The sequence below is a fragment of the Euprymna scolopes genome, chromosome 8 (genome assembly GCF_053919585.1).
Source record: "Euprymna scolopes isolate OS-2025 chromosome 8, ASM5391958v1, whole genome shotgun sequence".
NCBI lineage: Eukaryota > Metazoa > Mollusca > Cephalopoda > Sepiida > Sepiolidae > Euprymna > Euprymna scolopes.
Genome location: NC_136489.1, coordinates 89,939,779 through 89,952,688, shown reverse-complemented (window position 1 = coordinate 89,952,688; position 12,910 = coordinate 89,939,779). Strand labels below are relative to the sequence as shown.

Genomic DNA, 12,910 nt, shown 5'->3' with positions numbered 1-12,910 from the left:
ATTTTTAGTATACGCAAAAACTGTTGCAATTCTGTAGCGTTACTGATGAGAATTATGACGTCGACGATAAAAAGAAGCAATATAACAATTACTAGACAAAACTACGGCCGCAACAACGGTAAAAAAGAAAGAAAGAGTTATGCCTTACAGAAAATATACATATAATTAACAATTAAGGTATTGTCTTTATGTAAGTAAAAAAAATGATATATATCAGAAAATAATTAAACATTAAAAAGTACCTAAAAGTGTCGTAGGAGTGCAAACACGTATGCATAAAAACTTTTAATGAATGCAGTGTCTGAAATGAAACGGTCAATTTAAACCCAATCCCGAACGGGTTCTTTAATGTATCTTTAAACAGAGTATTTTCGGATCTAGATTTTCTTCGTAGGCCCCGGACTTATATTTGTTTGGTGTAATGTTTTTACATTTGTTTGCTGTGTAGGCTGTAGCACAAACGTCATGCGTTCAGATCGTGCCACAAAGATTAAGTTTATACATCACATCTGTTTGTATCCTTAATGCGTCCTTTAACTACTAAACACAACTATTGGGTTTACTTATTTTACCCTTTCTTTTGACTGATTCTTTTTGTTATGGGCTTAGCAAGTTACAACTGTAAACGCCAAATCGAATCCACACAGGAAAGTTCGATTTTGCGTTGGGCAGCTATTGTTTTTTTTAATTTTATTTTTTTATTTGCGATATCATATCAGACAGTTGCAATACCGCTTAGTTAGTAGGCTTTTTTTTACAATTACACCGTTTAAATAACAGTATATTATCTAAACATCGTTGATAATTATTCATGCCTAATGACTCCGGCTATGACAAGAAAATATTCTTTTCATTGTTTTGAGTCTCGAGTATATATTCGACAGAGGCACGGTTTATCAATCGAGAACCATACCACTCTGTCTAAAAACATATTACATATTAACTGGTATATACTCGAGAGTGAAAATAATGAAAAGAATATTCTATTTGTATTATCTTATTAATGACTCGGAGAACAAGCGTTTCGGAATTTATATGCACATATCGAAAATAATTCTGAGAGTTTGCTCCCGAACTTTTAAACACCCTGTGTAACAAATCAGACTGTAAATAATTCAATGAAATTATGCGAAAAATCCGAAAATAAAGAGCAAATATGAATGGAGAAGTATGTTGACGTATAAAAACAAGAGGAAATGATGTAAAGATGAACTAAATATCATTGCTAATAGAAAAGCAAGACCGTGCATATAACAACCTTTTTTGTCGAAATAACCACACTTGAAGAATCTAATTTAAAGAACGGAATCCTTTACTAAGCGATAATGCCAGAGGCTGAATGAATAGATCTACTGAAGCAAAAATGAAATCTAATGAAGAACTTTACATTCGCCTTAACGAAAGAAAATTGAAAAGACATTTCATCATTACAAAATTAATTGGTAATACATCAGTCTGTTATTCAGATAGTCATGGCATTAGTCCGGCTAGGAAATTACCGGGAAAAGAATTAATGAGCAAAATGAAAACTAACTCTTTTTACAGCCAATGATTTTCATTATAATAAAGAAAACTTCTACCTCTAAAATGATGTGAAGATAAATAGTACTATATTATATCCATCTATTTTGGACGTTCGCTCATTTTTTAAAGTATTATATCAATCGTATAGAAGGCAATAAAAGATTTATTTGAAACTGCAGTATTAATGTATGCCCGTTTAATTTGTTGTTTTATTTGATGGTTGATAGCGTTTTGCTCCCACAGTCTCTTCAACGGCTGTTTTTTTAAAGATATAAGTAATTAATTCAACACTAACTGAAGGAGAAGACGTCAATCGCCTTTGTTTATTATGTATCTATTCTCGTTAACAAATACACATAGCTATACAAATCCACAAACAAAAATCACAAACATAAATAGATAGGTTTATAGATAACGTATCAAGTAATTAAATAATTTATTATATTAATAACGATTACTACACTTCCAACTTACATTCATTAACCCTTATCCTCGAGTAGCCGTCGGCCCTTGATAAGTGATTACTCCCAATTGCAATATCAGTCTATAATGGGTTTTTTAACATTTGTTCAACCAAAGCCAGTATATATTGCCTCTGTGTATGACAAAGTCCAGTTTTATAGCGCAGGGAACCGCAATAGGGAGTCAAAAATCAAGATAATTATTCAGAACACTTTAAATTTATGCATGTTGTAACGTCAGGGAAACTGGGAGCAAGAATAAAAATATTGGAAGCAAGCGATTCGCGAAATAATGTGCATCTTAGTAGCAAACCTTCAAGCATCGCTGGAATCTAATGTGAAAACGTGGGGTTTTGCTACTAGTCAGGTGGATCTGAACTATTTCGTTTAGGGAGGAAAGTTGCAAAGCGTAATCACATTACATAAAGAACTACTCGAAAAACAAGCATGAGATATAACACTGCAGCAACATAAAGGTGATGGTAGCTTAGTGACAGCGCGGGATGTATTCATGTTTTGTAGCCTATCTTTTTGTTTTAGTATCACATCAGATTCGACAACAATATTAATTGCACTGGAAAATGATGGCTTTATAGAAATACTAGCATGGGTGCCCGACTTGCCCGGGGGTTTGGAGGTGTAGGTTGAGCAAAAAAAAAGTAGTAGTAGAAAGGTAGGCTCGAGCCCGTACCGCAAAGGACGAAAAGAACGGGAACAAATCTGACGTCTTTGCTGTTATGACCACCGCCAAATCGGAAGTGGCATAGTTTTAAATTAAGGCTAGATAATCGAATGAAGAGGATGATTTTCGAAACTATCGGCGAAAAAAGAGACCTCCAGCTGTAGAAAGGTGCTTAGTTGAAGGTGAAGATATTAATGCTTTTAGCCAATTTTCGATATTTGTCGTCCTAGATGTCGATTTTCAAAACGATACTGATCTTGTAAAAATCCGTCCCCCTGTCGAAAGTTTTAGGCAGACATACGTACATACATACATACATACATGCATACATACATTTATATATTGGTAATTCAAATTTTTTTACCCAAACCGATTCAAAAGTTTGCCCTATCTCTGAATACCATTATGTAAAATTTCAAATGTTTACACCAGAAATTTTCTGAGTAATTTGGTAGAGACCGAAGCAGTCAATTTTTTAAAAAAAACTTTGACCCCTATTATGACATCTTATCATTTATTGTTTTGGGCTAAAATTATATTATTAAGTTAGATCAATGTCCAAGGAAGCTATATATAAAATTTAAAGTGTGTAAACCCAAACTTGTCGGAGGAGTTTGGTAGAGTTCTCCAAGGTCAAATTATTGAATTTTGCCCAATAAACAGCCAAATTTCTGGCCGGAAACGTATTACAAAGATTTTTTCCAAATCTCAGTACTCTGTATATCAAATTCGAGTCTGTAGACTAAAAATTAAAAGAATGATTGTGTAGGGAAATGTACACAGACGCACACACACAGATACTTTCACTTTTATAGATATACACATACAGCACTGTATGTACATGAGTGCACGCGTGTGTGTATGTGTGAATCTACATCAATGATCTCCCAAAACACATACTTAAATCGTTCGTTGACATCTATGCTGATGACACGACCATCTATCGCGACAAATTAAAGGCCGTAAATGACAAAAGTCTCTCTGATTTCCTCTCCTCTGATTTTGAGCGCGTGGTTCAGTGGGGGAAGAGATGGCTGATTACTTTTAATGCATCTAAAACCAAGCTCCTAATTTTACATCACCAACGCTCTGTTCCTCATCTAGAATCAATTGAAATGGATGGCTCTCGTCTTTGGGTGGATTCATGTTTTGCAAGCTCCTGGTTTTGACCTTTACTCCTGATCTGAAATGAAACACGTATATCAAGTCTGTTGCCCGGGCCGCTGGAAAAATGGTGGGATCCTTCTACCGCTCCAGAAGATATCTTACTACTGATGCAATTCTCTATCTCTATAAAAGCCAAGTACGTCCAAAGGTGGAGTACTGCTGATAGATCTGGACTGGAGCTTCAAAAAATAGCCTATCCTGCCTTGACAAAGCACAAAATAGATTTCGTGGCTTGGTGGGGGATACTCTCTTCTCTTCCCTGCAACCTCTCTCCCACAGAAGAGAGGTTGCGAGCCTTTCTTTCTATTATCATTATTTCCATGGCAAGTGCTCGTCAGCGCTCCAATCTCTGGTCCCCCTTCGCCAATCCTTCATGATAAACACCCGTCTAGCTAAAATCACTGTCAGTAATTTCCCCCATTCTTTATCCGTGCCTAAATCAAAACGAAGATTCCATGAACAAAGCTTCTTTCTTAGAAGTGCACGCCTGTGGAATTCTCTTCTGTTTGCCTGTTTCCCACCCGGCTACAACTTGGATGTCTTCAAGTCCAACATAAACAAATTCCTGGTTTATCGCCCCCTTAAGTAAGACACTTTATCAAATCTCCAATACCAACTATTACTACGATATTATCCCATTGATTATTGTACACAAAATAACCCTTAGCCCGAGTGGCTTTCAGGCCTTGATAAGTGGTGATACCCATGTTAAAAAGAAAATGAAACTCACAAGCGGTCCCCAGTCGCATGTATAAAGTTTGTACATTGTAGTACACAGTGGAGGATCATAATATTTCATATTCTAATTTATATTTTAATTTTCCAAGGAAGCCGAAACATAATGAAAATGGAATTATCTGAAGTACTGGCGAAATCGGCAAGAATTACAATTTAATGGCTAATATAAAGGATTTCCTGAACGGTATCCACAACAACTGACAATACATCTAACACTAAATGAAAAGGGATTTCACACGAAATTGGTCGTAAATGCTAATGCAGATTAATCTATCTGTTAACGAATTATACATTTCATTCCACCGTTTCCACCACGAGTTTTATTGTCATCGATTGACAATTGCGCCATTAATGGTTTCTTAGAATGTGATTTTCCACAGCAACTAAGTAAAATTCATTGATAGCGGAAGCTGAAATCCGGGCAGCATCTACGACCCAAGTGTGCATTAATCATCTCAATTACCTTGGCAGCTTAAGCGAATGCATTTAGCGTTACACTGTTTATTAAAAGATTAAATCTCTACGTTTTCACATGCGTAAAACCAATATGCATTTTAAAACTGACTTGACATCAGAATAATATGTTTTTTTATTAACAAATCCTAAACGTAACCTACAAAATATCTGTACCCAAGTAAAACTTTTTGAATCACGAAAGTTCATATTTACTTGCCTCCCCACGAGGACAGAGTTAGACACAAGGTCGGTTTCTAATGTGGATAAAATCCGCAAAAATGGGCACTGTGGATAAGAACAAAATTTTAAATTACCTAAGTCATGAAGGATTTATCCTCCACTGACCAAGAAACAGAAGGCGAAATGTAGCATCAGAGCAGATACTACACTGTGATCTTGGTCAGAAATAAATGTCTGATTAATCAATGCAATATTAATATAAAAAGACAAAACATAGAAAACAAGATTAGTTTATTTTTGCTTGTACAGTAAACCCCGGAATATGGCATTAAAAATTAGTAGTAAAATGCAGTACATTATATGATAAACATCTATATAATCAAATAACATTATAAATAACCCTGTAAGGCGGGACAAATACTGTAACCAGGGCCCGGAAAAACATCGTATTATTAATCGTAACCTGAATAAGCGTATCCTAGGGTCACCGTACCCTAGGGTTCTAATGTATATCTTTATTTCTCAGACGCTCTTTTACTTCTTTCCTAGTAAACTCTTGATTAAACAGTATTACATTTTTTTATATTCCTTATGTTTATAATTTACTTTTTTACTCTTTTTAATATGTAATTATTTAGTACTTACACACTTAAACCTACTGTCAGTATAGAACATAATTTATCAAATTTAATCATAATTTTATCTATTATCCTTAGATTATAATATATTTTTATTAGTTTAATACTGATCGTGAGATTCTGAGAAAAAGGACCTAGTTGTACCGGTTCAGTCTTTCTGTGGATGTTGGCATTCTGACCTAAAATCCACGCAAGTTGTTTTTATTCCTTTCCCTTTGTAAAGCGAAATTCTGTTCTGAAAATCAAAAACAATACGTTTCTTCTACAAAACAACCAAACTAAACAAATGAATAACATTTGGAGATATAAATAAATCGAAGCAGAGAAAGTTTTTCTAAACTTACTGAATATTTCAGAATGCAGTAAAATAAAATAACAAACCCTGAGAATAATATATCGCATAAAAACTTATATATGTATGTTTTGATTTGATTGTTCGGACAATCATTCTCATCCTGGGTGTTACTGGCTCAACGTTTCGATCGATGGAACTTCCTACCGTCGTCAGATGTAACCTCCATGTCTTTGTCAATTAAGGAAAGGGGGGTAAGCTTTGTACTGCAAGAAAGCGGGCCTTGGATTGGAGTGTGTGTGTATAAATTATTAAAAAAAGGTAAATTTTAACAACTCACTAGTAAACTTTTTAAGATTGTTCTATGATTAATTTTTTACTGAATCTTTCCGCTAATGCATTTTTTTTCAAGAAACCGTGGATAGACATCCCATAGGTGTTTTAATTTTATCTAGAAACACAGTGAATCTAAGAAAAAAATTTGGTAGGGATTATCTCCATTATTTTGGGCGTATTTTGTGAAAGGGTTAAAATTGAAAACAAGAGAAAATAAGCTTTTAAAATTATATTTTGGTTTTTGTTGTCTTATTTCCTCCAGATATATCTGTAGTTAATGGATACCAAATGCGAGATATATATATATATATATATATATATATATATATATATATATATATATATATATATATATAGGGGGGTTTGCATGTGTGCGTGTGTGAGAGAGAGGGAAATGAGTTTGTATTTAAATGAAGCTGTCTTGAAATGACGTATAAAGTAACAGCAGATATTCAAACACTAAACAAACACTAACTCCTATCACAGTTATTAATTTTGGCTTAAAGCGATTTGCCTAGAATTTTTTGTCATGTTAATGATGTAAGAAAAAACAGAAGTTACATCTCTACTTGATTCTGTATTAATTTATTGTGCCAGCCGCTAACACAAACATTATGTAACATTGCAGCATTTCATACTACTTCAGGTATAGGTAATAATATAAATGCAAGATAAAACGTAGCGTCTAAACACAATAATAATCAAAGTCTCGTAGGAATTTGCCATGCTCGATGATAATTGCAGTTTCTGTTCGTTGTGTTCGATAAAAATACTAAATAAAGATTAAAGCTTTTCGTGACAGGTATGTCGTATATAGAATGCTCCTGGATTATAATTTCTCGCGTCTATGATTCCAATGATTGCAGGTGTTGTTTCAATTTTACAGAAACAAATTTTACAGAAACAAATTAACCAAATGCTGTCCATCGTGCGTTACTCCTCTTAATTGACTCATTTTATATATCCGTATGCATAACTTAAAACTTGTTAGATATGCATAGAATTAAAGACAGCTAAATTCCATTGAAACAACAGAAAACAAACAATATTAAATTATAAAGAAATACTTTGTGATAGATCCCTCCATAGAGCAAAACAATGAATTTTCTCTGCATTCAACAGTCTCAAGCATTAAAACCTCCCAAGCTATTATTAGCGCTACTATATCTTTATATCCAACTCGCTAAAGAAGTAACTAACGCCAGGCTTCTTAAACCTTCTGCCTGTCAGTTGAAACAATTTTGTTATTAGCTGCATCCGCAATAAGATACACATAACAAGCACATTCATTATTTATGTATCATAAGACTATATACAAAATCCGTTTTGCATTCGAAGATTAGCCCCATAACGGATAGAATAAAATATTAAACCTGAAGTCAAACGCTATATCCACATAGTCACTGATCAAAACGCGTCGTTGTGATTAAAAATGATTATACGTTCAGTGTATGAACGTAAACTACGCATGGATAAAAGAGTTTAATTGTTTAAAACAACTAAAAGGAGATAAAGCGATGTCCTGTTAAGTAAAACAAATTACCAAATGCGTACGATAATTTAATTAAAAACAATCTTAACTACATATATGTTTAGTCATCTATTTTTGCTTTTTCTTTCTGTGCAAAATTAGTCGTTCGGCTTGTAAACGGAACCGCTATTCACGACGAAACATTTGCGTCCCATAATATACTTGTATACTCTAAATTTTGAATGCTTCTAGGAAAATGTGTTTCATTCTCATAGGTTCCGAAAATCTGAGCCTATCTTTTGCAAATTTCACACAAACTAATTTATATGTTAGGTAGTGTTCTTAGGTGTATTTTGTACAGAAATTCATTTTATAAGTTTCGAAAATTGAGAAAATCTGATCTTAAAAGTAGGTTTCCTTTCTTACAGATAAACAGAATCATTTTTTTACAGGGAGAATATTTCAAAGTACACCGAAAAGAAAGATAATAACATTTCAGCAAATCGTTTCATCTTAAAAAATATAGATTTATTATAATCTGGAGATGTAGCGTAGCTGTATAACATTTGACTACAGATCGAATAATCCCCTGTTCAAGCCCGGGTGTACCTCACCATTTTATTTGAATATTTTTTGATTAATGATGCCAATTTACAATAAAAAAAATACCTTTTAAAATCTCCGTAAATCATTTCTTCATTTGTACATTTATAAACTAAGCATTAATCCTAAAGTGACTTTTCAAGGGCATTTATGCACTAATACTAGCGATCGTGATATTGTAATAAAAAACAGACGGAATTTGCTGAACGACATTATCATTATTATTTTTTCTCTTCTTTTTCTTTTTTTTTCGATTTAGTCAACTGGGTTAATTATTCCTCGTAATATATAGTAATCAATAGATGATTGAATCTATAATAATAATACATGCACGCAATCGGGCTGAATTAAAGTATCATGTATACACTTATTGTAAGACCGGGCAACGCTAACTAGTCTATTATATTTAACGTTTAACCTACGATGTGCACATGAAGAGAGTTTGCATAAAATGTTCGGCATATTGATATTTTCATCTTTTTAAGTAAGAAAAAAAACGGTCCCATTCAGGTTAGTCAGATTATGGATGTTCAGACAAGAGTTGTAGAACCCCTAATCACATTCTTTTGAGTCGGCACTGTTTTTATTTCAGTTGCACGTATATATATAAGATCAGGACAACGGGTAACAATGCCGGTATAAGTGCAGAGCTAGACAGCGTCTAGGATTTCCAAATGGTCACACATCCGTTACTAGCCAGACTCATGTCTGCATAACTTTGGTGATCTTGCAAGAACGTGATTATGCCGTACTTTTTGATGTAAAAAACATATTAATTAATTTGATAATGATATCTGTTAACAGTTTGGAAATTTATTCAAGTCTGAGTTAGATTAAACCTTTATATACAAAAATGAGAAGTGAAATAAATATCTGATACATATTTCCACGCCCTTATTAGACTGCTATTAAATAGGGGTTACATAAAATTTGGAGCAAGAAGAATACAATATTAAAGCGTTTCTCATGTAGAATTCAATGGCAGTCAGCTTTCGCTGTTACAATTCCAAGCAACTTGAGAATTGCGTTCACTAATTTCACCCCAAAATCTACTTTTCCTATGTAATAATCATCTTTTTAAAAACGCACTGATACAGTGGTAATGGGATAGTTGAGTATAAATTAGAATTACATTAAAGAACAGGAAATAATAAGAAATACAATTTACTCGAAACAAATAGCATAGCAGTAAAACAGCAATGTTTGCCATTTTTGCTAAAGAATTCGACAAAAGCATGCAAGAACTCAGGTAAAAATAAGCGTGTCAAAAGTTTTGGGATCTTTATTTCAGTAAAAGATTTTGAACGCTTATAAGGAGATTATTAGTTTTATATAAACCGTTATATAGTTTTTAATATATAGAAGTTCTTATGCATGCTCGTTATTAAACCAAACGCTTAATATCATAAATATTCGAAAATGTGAATCATATGAAAAGGCAAGAGTGGAAATTAAAAGACATAAAGTGTACCAAACGTTTAAGTTAGATGTTTTGCATTTTGGAAAACCAATATATTATTTTAAGTTTGCAATGCAATCAGCACACATATTGCAGATGTCATTCGATTTCCTTATGACTTTGTAGCGGTATTCATAATCGTAAATTGCGTTAAACTTTTGAATATGAGCAGAGTCTAGCCAAAACTTCAAGAAATGGGTTGGTAGAAACAAAACGTGTATTTCATTGTTAGTTACAATTGTTTCAAACCCCTTTCGACAAATTCAAACAATATGTCGTTTGAAAATTTTCACAAGAACAGCCTTTGTTCAGACTTATTAAATAAAAAAAACACTTTAACAATGGCACATTAAGGAAAAGAAACCTTTCCTTTACGAGGAAAAGAAAACAAACGGGGGCACTTTACTTCGGTCGCATCCTTTGTAAAGTATTTCAAGTAAAAATATTATTTAATAAGTTTGCAGAAAGGCTGTTCTTGTGAAATTTTCAAACGACATATTGTTTGAATTTGTTTAAATGGTCTTCAAAGAATTGTAACTAACAATGACATACATTTTTGTTTCTATCAACCTATTTCTTGAAGTCTTGGTTTTTGTTAAAGCAGTATATGAATGCTCAATTATGAAATATGATAATTTTGTAGCTTACTTTTTAAGTCATCTCTCCTTTTTTGCTTAAATTTATTATTATATGAACAATTACTGTATTATATTGACCCAGTATATTTCGGAATACTACAAATTTATATATATATATATATATATATATATATATATACACGCATAAATATAGGAATAAAATTATATAAAATTATATGATGATTGGAAAAAACAAATAGGAAAAATAGGGAAAATAAAAACAAAAATAAATAATAATTAGATTAAAAAAAATACGAAAGTACGGCTAAAACGGAAAACTATCTTTACATAACACCAAAAAATGGAGGAAGTGAGGAAGCATGGCTGTGGAAATCTTTTTACCCGTATACGATATCCTGCATGTTAAAAATATACCATTTGTTGTAAAAATCTAATGGATAAACATTTGAAGAAGTTGGTGGGGACAGGATATTTTTACAGAAACATTAATAGTAAAATTGTCACGCATTAATGAAGCAGCTATAATGGAAAAATCCAGGAAGAAAACGAAGGTTATAAAAAAGAAAACGTGAGTCTTTGAATTTTCAACAAAACTTTGCACTATATATATATATATATATATATATATATATATATATATATATATATATATATATATATATATATATATATATATATTTTACTGAGGATTTTAAAATTGTTTGTTCCTATCTAGAATACCCCTTTCTGTTGAGTTGTATTTTCACAATGTTACAAAACAGGTAAGTAATAAGCTTTAAAAGCATATGCATAAGACGCTATAATCAATGAACTCAACTGCACAACTCCGATTGGTGATTAAGCATTTTACAATGCATTTTCTGATAATGTCTTCGAGCAGTATTGGTTAAAACTGCAAATGCATTGACGGAAATAAAATATAACAATAACAACAGGGGTTTATTTTGTTTCAGTTTTTGTATAGTTTTATTTTTACTGAATGCCATTTGCATAAAATGTTTTTATATTATTTAACTTCATACTGCAGCATATGTTGTTATTTGAGCCTTGTAAAATAAACTCAAGGAAATAAAAACCAAAGAATTTCTTGTTCCCATTTTCAAGCAGTACATCTAATGTTTTCTCTTGTAACGAACACTACCTATAACTTTCTCTCTCTGTCTCTGTCTCTCTCTCTGTCACACACACACACATACACGCATATATATATATATATAAATATATATATATATATATATAAATTTCCCTTTTCTTTGAAAAATATACAGGTATTAAAAACAAAATTAATTTATTTATAGTGGCTTTGTATATTCTTTGAGGAAACGGTAACCCTAACCTAATCTAATTATATTGTTTCTCTTTCTTCCTGATTATAGTAGTTTTTTTTTTTAACGTGGCTTGAAGAATTGCTTTGAATCAGCAGTTTCTAAGCGAGATTTATCTTAAGAACGCTGACTTTCCATTCCGTCAGCATATTACTCCAAGAGTGAAAAATATTAGCCTGGCTACTCTTTTAGTTTCTCTTTGTCGCCAGTTTTGTATCCAGCTGATTTGCTTTCGTCTTATCAATAATTATCCAATTACACATTAAGTATGTACGACCGAATAATTATCTTCGTTAAATTGTTATGAATTACCACATCAAAAGCAGAACTACTTTCTAAGTTTTATAGTATATTTGATTATCATTATATTATTACGCTTATCGCTCCGTCCGTAATCATGCTGTGCATCCCTAAAAAAGGCAAGTGGAATATTCCAAATAAACCTGGTTACCCTTTAAAAAAAAAATTATTTAAAAAAAATTGGTGTTGCTGTTGAGGCAAAGCTAATAAAAATAATTTGTCTTTCTTTGCCTTTTGGCTAAGATCCCAGTGTAGTATCTGTTCTTCAGGTGCTACATTTCAATTTCTTCTCTGTCAGTGAAAGAGAAATCCTTTACGACTAAGACAATTTTTCTCCAGGTTAAAAAAACCACCCTGATGTCTACGTTCAATTTAACAAATTTTTAATATTAAAAAACTAACCGGAAAAATTTATTTCTGATTTAATTACAAAATGCCCTGGAAATGTCACTTCTGATTAATTATAAAATGCCTTAGAAAACGTCCGTTCTGATTATTTTTTTTTTTTACTTGCCTCTCTACAAAGGCGGAATTAAACATGAGGTCGGTTAAAAATTTAGGGGGAAACCAGCTCCCCAAAAGGGGCACTCTGGTCAATAACAAAAATAAAAATTGTATCAGTAATGAAGGATTTCTCCTCCATTAACCAAGACCAAAAAAGGGGCATTTAAGTCACTGG

General features: G+C 32.4%; 1 pseudogene; it reads left to right on the top strand.

Moving 5' to 3' along the window:
* Window positions 1–12,448: 12,448 nt before the first annotated feature.
* Window positions 12,449–12,634, top strand: LOC145284301 (U2 spliceosomal RNA; annotated as a pseudogene).
* The last annotated feature ends 276 nt before the right edge of the window (window positions 12,635–12,910 follow it).